The following is a 6,000-nucleotide window of genomic DNA, read 5'->3' on the forward strand; positions in this document are numbered from 1 at the left end:
CCTGGGCTGGGCCTGCTGGCACTGCTCAGCCCAGCAGCACGCCTGCAGCACTCCGTGGCTTCTTGCCCTTCTCCTACAGCTCGTTTGCAAATTCATCAAGAGAATTCGGTGGGAAGAGACCAGCGCCATGGGCCCTGGGCTCAGAGCCTACTCAGAGCTCCTCGGACATGAGACCAGTGCCGCCCTGCTGGATTTGCTTTTGCAGAGGGGTGTTTCCAGAGCAGAGCAAGTAGGCAGCTGTGGCCAGGCTTCAATTCCCCCATGAGTCACACGGCTTCCCAAGCCACAGTGCTGGGCCCTGTGAGCCTTTGAGGCCATCACATTGTGGTGGGAAGGGAAGCACTTCTCTGGGGACACTGGGAACACTGGTCCCTCTGGCTGCTTTCCAAGTCTCCCTGTGCCTTCTCCAGGTGCCTGCCATGGTGAGGTACATCCACCAGTGGCTCATGGCCAATGATTCTGCTGAGCACAGGCTGGACAACGCCCTGCTGTATCTCACAGAAGCGCAGCCAAATGACGCAGTAATGACACTTCTGCGTGTGGCCCCATCCTGTGACAGGTACGGGGCCCACCTGCCCAGAGGGCTCAGGGCTCACCCCAACCCATCGCCCTGTACAGCCTGTGCCAGGTGTCTGACCCACAGAGAGTCCCAGGGCCCTCTGGCTGCTCCCTCTGCCAGCCCTGGCACGTCAGCCCCCGAGCCTGCTGCCATTCTCCCTCGCTGCCCCACAGGGGCCTGTCCCCACAGGGCTGGGCTGCCTGGCTGCTTCTGGAGAGGGGCAGTGGGTAAAGGCAGAGCCGTCAGTCAACCCAGGCCCCTAGAGATGCCCAGGCCACGGTGCTGTGTCTGAGATCCCCTGAAACAGATCTCTAACCCCACAGAGCTGCCATGGCCATGTGGAAGACCATCATGTGCACGCCATGGACTGCAGAGCTGGCACAGCAGATACTCCTGGATGTGCTAGGGAGCTGGCCAGAGCACAGCACGTGCACCTCCGATGGGGACAAAACGGGTGTCTTTGTCCTGGCTGTGAGTTTCTGCCAGTGGCCTTTGCTGGCCCCAAGGTCACCTGTCCAGCAGCTCTCCATCCTCCTTCCCCCACTGCATCTCCCTGCCTCAGGCACTGGCCTGAAAGCTGGCCTAGGGACAGCTGCAGGGCCACCAGGCTCGCTGCTCCCCCTGTGTCTCTCTGGGCCTCTCCCTGCCACGCTCGGGCCCTGTCACACGAACACCTCGGCACTGAGCGCTGTATTGGGGGGCTTTGTCCTTTGCAGGCAACTGTGGTAATATGGAAGATCCTCCAGGAGCGCTGTGTCCCAGATATAGTGGATGAGCATTTCCCGCAGTTATTTGTGCATCTGCTCTTCCAAGTGTTCTTCAGCACCAAAGAGATGCCAGAGGAGGTGGATACCTTCTGGAAGGGATGCCAGGAAGAACATGGCCTTGCCACCAGCCCCAGCAGGTGCTCTATCCCAGTCCTTCTGTCCCTGCCACATGGCCAGGGCAGGAGCCAGTGCTCCCAGTGTGACCCGGGCTTTGCTCTGCACTCAGGTTTGCAGTGAGGACCCTGAAGTCCCTGCTGTGCCAAATGGACTATGAGGATGTGGTGTTGTCAATGGAACGCAAGCGTGGCTGGGACACGCTGCTCTGTGCTGACACCCACATTTATGCCGTGGGTCTGCTGGCCAGGTGAGACCCCCTTCTCCCCATTGCTCCCGGCATTTGTGTTCTGTGTCTGGGGTATCCCACTCAGTCCCTGTGGCTGTGGGCCAGAGGCACGAGGGACGGCCAAGCAGACTGGGAAAGGCTGGGAGAGGAGGGTGCCCAGTAGCAGCCACATCTCAAAGGGCCCAGGTCCCCCTGCAGGGTGGGGGGTAAAGACAAGAACTGCATCAGTCTGTCCTGGGAGGGGCTTCCCCCCCCGGCTCAGGGTCTTAGTGTCATAGGAGCAGGCCCCCAGCTGGGTAATCATTATCACTGACTCCATATATTTCAGAGGTCCAATCAATAATAATTATTATTAAGAAACCCAGTGTTCTTATAGATAGTTATGATATAGATTGATTTAATGGGTTTTCAAGTCTAAACATTATCACCACTAGTTAATTAAAAAATCACGCTTAGGTAGACAAATCTCCGTAACATATTCAGATGTTCACAATACCAGGTGCAGCATGTTAAGATAAGAATGTTTTTTCATTCTTTCCTCTGATCTTCTCAGACTTTCTCAGGCGATGCCTGGGAAGGTTGTCTGTTTCTCTCTGAGGCCAGAGAGCTGCTGCCACATCTTAGTGCCATTTTCCACCTTCCAGGGAGATGCACAATGAATCCATCGATTTGTGTAAAAGCATCTCAGGCTGTCTCCTTGAATTGCTCAGCACAGAGATGCCATACTGGAACTTCCCTGCCATGGCATTCCTTGTGGAGGTGAGTCTGAAGGCCGGCGCTGCCTCCCAGCTCTCTGCCCTCTCGTAGCCGCAGCTGCCTGGGACGGTGCCCACGCCCTGTGCTGCTGCCTGGTCCCCGCCCTGTGCGGTTCTGGGCTCCTGCCAGCCGGGTCCCCTGTCACTGCCCTGTGCCTTCCAGGTCCTGCATTGCCTGGACTTGGGTGCATGCAGTGACAGCATCATGGATCTCTTGTCGACACACTTGCTGAGTGAGTGCACAGAGATGCGCCGCCAGGTTCTGAGGGCCCTTCTCTTGCTCAGGGATAATCCCTCGCTGGTAAGGAGGGGCAGCAGCTGAAACCGTGCAGGCAGCGTGGGGCTGGGGAACGCAGTCGCTGGAACTTGGCTGGGCTTCAGGCACTGGGGCAGCCGATCCCAGCTCTCCTGCCTCCCACTTCAGCTGCCCGAGGGCTGTGGGACAGGCCTTTGGCCTCTGGGCCCTGTGGCAGCAGGGTGGCCTTTCACACACCTTTGCTCCGCACAGGCCAAAAGAATGTGGAGCCTGACCGAAAGCCTCGGGGAGCTCCTGCAGGAAAATGATAGTGATGTGGTCAGGATGGCCATTGTTCTAGTTAGTGATTTGTTCCTGGATAATGACGCCCCAATACCCATCCCCATCGCCCTGCAGCTGGCTAAGGTGCTCCTGCCACTCTTTGAACACGTAAGGCTCTGTGCCCTCAGCCACGGCCACTGGCTGCTGCCCAGACACTTGGTGCCCTGTGGAGATGCAGGCCTGCACCAACGTGGGCCAGAATCAGCTGATGCCAAGGTCTTGTTTCCTTCCTGTTACACAGGATGACAGGCATGTGCAGTGGATCTCCATGTTTGTATTTCGAACCTTGCTGTCTACTGCAGAAGAGGAAGGAAAAAAGCTCCTGATGACACAAGTGTGTCACAGCCTGCTCCCACTCTTCTTCCACTGCCATGATGAGAATCAGAGTGTGGCAGAGGTGAGGACTCGCGGGCTGCTGCTGTTCCCCTGGGAGAGGGCTTGGCTGCCTCCTGCCCTGGCACCTAGTAGGCTGGATCCTCCTCCTGGCCCTGGCACAGGGATGCTGATCCTGGGCTGTAGGGCGATTTCCGTGTCTCTACTGCTCTCCAGGCTTCTCAGGAAACCCTCCTTTGTGTGGCCAAATTCCTGAACAGGAGACATCTTGAAAAATCTGTAAAGAAGGAGAAGCTGTGGAAGTTCATTGAGATCCTGGTAAGGAGGGCCGGGAAGCCGCAGCCCCAGCCTGGAGCAGCCCCTGAGCGCGGTGCTCAGTGTGCGGGCTGGCAGCTGTGCCCCTGCCCGCTGCTGCAGCCCGAGGCCGCGCGGGCTCTGCTCCAGGCTCCTGCGGCCCCAGCCGGGTGCCCATGGAGCCCCGGCCCGGGGGGCTGCGGGGCCAACCCTTCCCTCCTGCCGCTCTCTCCAGCTGGCAGAGGACAGCAGCAGCGTGGCCGAGCACCTGCGCCGGGCCCTGCCCTACCTGCAGAGCCCACAGGAGCCCCTGCGAGAGGCGGCCGTCAGGTTCATGGGTGAGCCACGAGCCGGGCCAGGAGGGCGTGTGGGCACAGGGCTGGCGGCGCCGCTGGCAGGGAGCTGTGCCCTGGGCCTGACAGGCTCTGTGTTCCCAGGGACGGCCGGGCGGCACCTGAGGGGGAGGAATGAAGAGCTCCAGCTCCTCTCTGAGGGTGAGTGAGGGCAGCGGGCTGCCAGCGGGGGCTGCCGGGGGAGCTGCGAGCCCTGCCCCGGCTGCGGAGGGCTCTGCTCCCTGTGCGGACCAGGGCTGGCGTGGGCAGAGCACACAGAGCTTTCAGGGCACCTGGGGGATTCGTGGCCAGCAGCTTTGGGCTGATCCAGCTGGTCCCTGCTCCCTGCTGGCCATGGCCAGAGCCGGCTGGGATGGCCCTGGCACAGAGTCCCCTCGGGTCCCCTCACATGTGGGAACTGACCATGGCTCTGTTCCTCTCTCTTTCAGCCCTTGAAGGCCTGACCAATGACATCAGTGGCGCCGTCGGAAGCCTGGCAGTTCAGACACTGTACATCCTCCAGGAAGCAGAGAGAGCTCCATATTCCATCTTCAATAACCTGCGTGATCGGCTCTGCAGGGCATGGGGGAGACGGCCTCGTCTGTCGGGGCTCGGCTGGCTGCGCTGCTGGAGCTCTGCAGAGAGCTGATTCCAGAGGCTCTGTCTGCTGGGGCCACCTGAGCCAGCAGGAATGTTTTATTTCTTTAACATTGTTCTTTTCTTCTTTTGTTTCTCTTTAGCATGTTAATATAGGATGTGTTGTAATAGACAGACTCCCAGGATCTTTCTTTTGCTGCCCAGGCTCTGCAGGGCCTAGGGGAAGAGGGAGAAAAGGGTTCCTGGGCTCAGCAAGCTGCCCAGGCTTGCAGGGTTGCAGGGAAAATGGCCAGAAGCCCCTTGGCCTTTGGTGGTTCTGCTGAAGCCTCTGTGCTGCCCACAGAGCAGATGGGCAGGGGCTGGAGCTGTGGGGATCTCTGTGAGAGCGGTGCCTGGAGATGGCCACAAGCCCTGTCCCAGGCAGGAAGCGCCATCCGTGTCCTCCTGCCCGTGTGTTGCTGGCTGGATTGCTGAGGGCTCCCAGGTGCCTCTTGGTGGGGCTCCTCTGGAGCTCCTGTGGGGCTGCGGCGCTGCTGCCGGGCAGGTTGGCCGGGCTGGGGAGACCCTGAGGGGACGGGCCCACGAAGGGATGAGGGGCTGCGGAAGCCCTGACAGGACAAGGCAGTGGGAAGGCACGGGGGGGACGTGTGAGGGAGTGGGTAACGTTGGCTCGGGGAGGAAAGTGGGTTGGAGCCAAAGAGACCACTCACCTCGATGTTCGTGTGGCAAACAGAGCACATTTATTCTCAAGCCCTTCCTTCTAAAGGGCCTCTGAAAACCCAGTCTGGATGATTTCACTGGTCTGATCTCTGTGCCCCTTCAGATTCTGGCCTAGGGAATGCCTGCAGCCTTGGGAGAGATGTGATGGGCCCGGCCCCTGTCAGTCAAACCAGGGCTGGTACATTCACCCCGTACAAGCCAGCCTGCACGGTGACACGGCAACAGAGTGCGAGGCACAGCTCCGGGAGCTCCCCGTGAACCTCAGCTCTGGGACCACTGTCTGCCCCAAGCTTCAGGGGCTGCAGTGGGAGCCCGGCTGGGCTCTGCCCTGGGGCCATCCTGCAGGGACAGCTGCAAACAGGGAGCATTCCCTGCCACAAAGAGCCAAGGCAGGGCTGCAGGGCAGCTGCTCCAGCCCCGACTGCACTGCTGAGTGCTGTGCTCTGGGGCTGGGGCTCCCCGCACAGGGGACTGCACTGGTGTGCCAGAGGGGACAAAGAAGCTGCAGCTTCAGCCTTACCGAGGTGGGTTTGTGGGCTGGGAAGAGTGGGGAGGCTCCAGGAGATTCACAGAGCTCATCTTGCTGCAAGGACGAGGAAAAGGGAGCGGGAACTCAGCAGTGAGGAGAGCTGGGGGCTGGAGAGCAGCTCTGAATGACACTAAAATCCCACCAGACCTCTTGAGACATTGCTGCTCCTCAGCAGTGAGAGGATGAGTCCCTAA

Source organism: Lonchura striata, chromosome 5 (assembly GCF_050655825.1).
Source record: "Lonchura striata isolate lonStrDom1 chromosome 5, ASM5065582v1, whole genome shotgun sequence".
Taxonomy (NCBI): domain Eukaryota; kingdom Metazoa; phylum Chordata; class Aves; order Passeriformes; family Estrildidae; genus Lonchura; species Lonchura striata.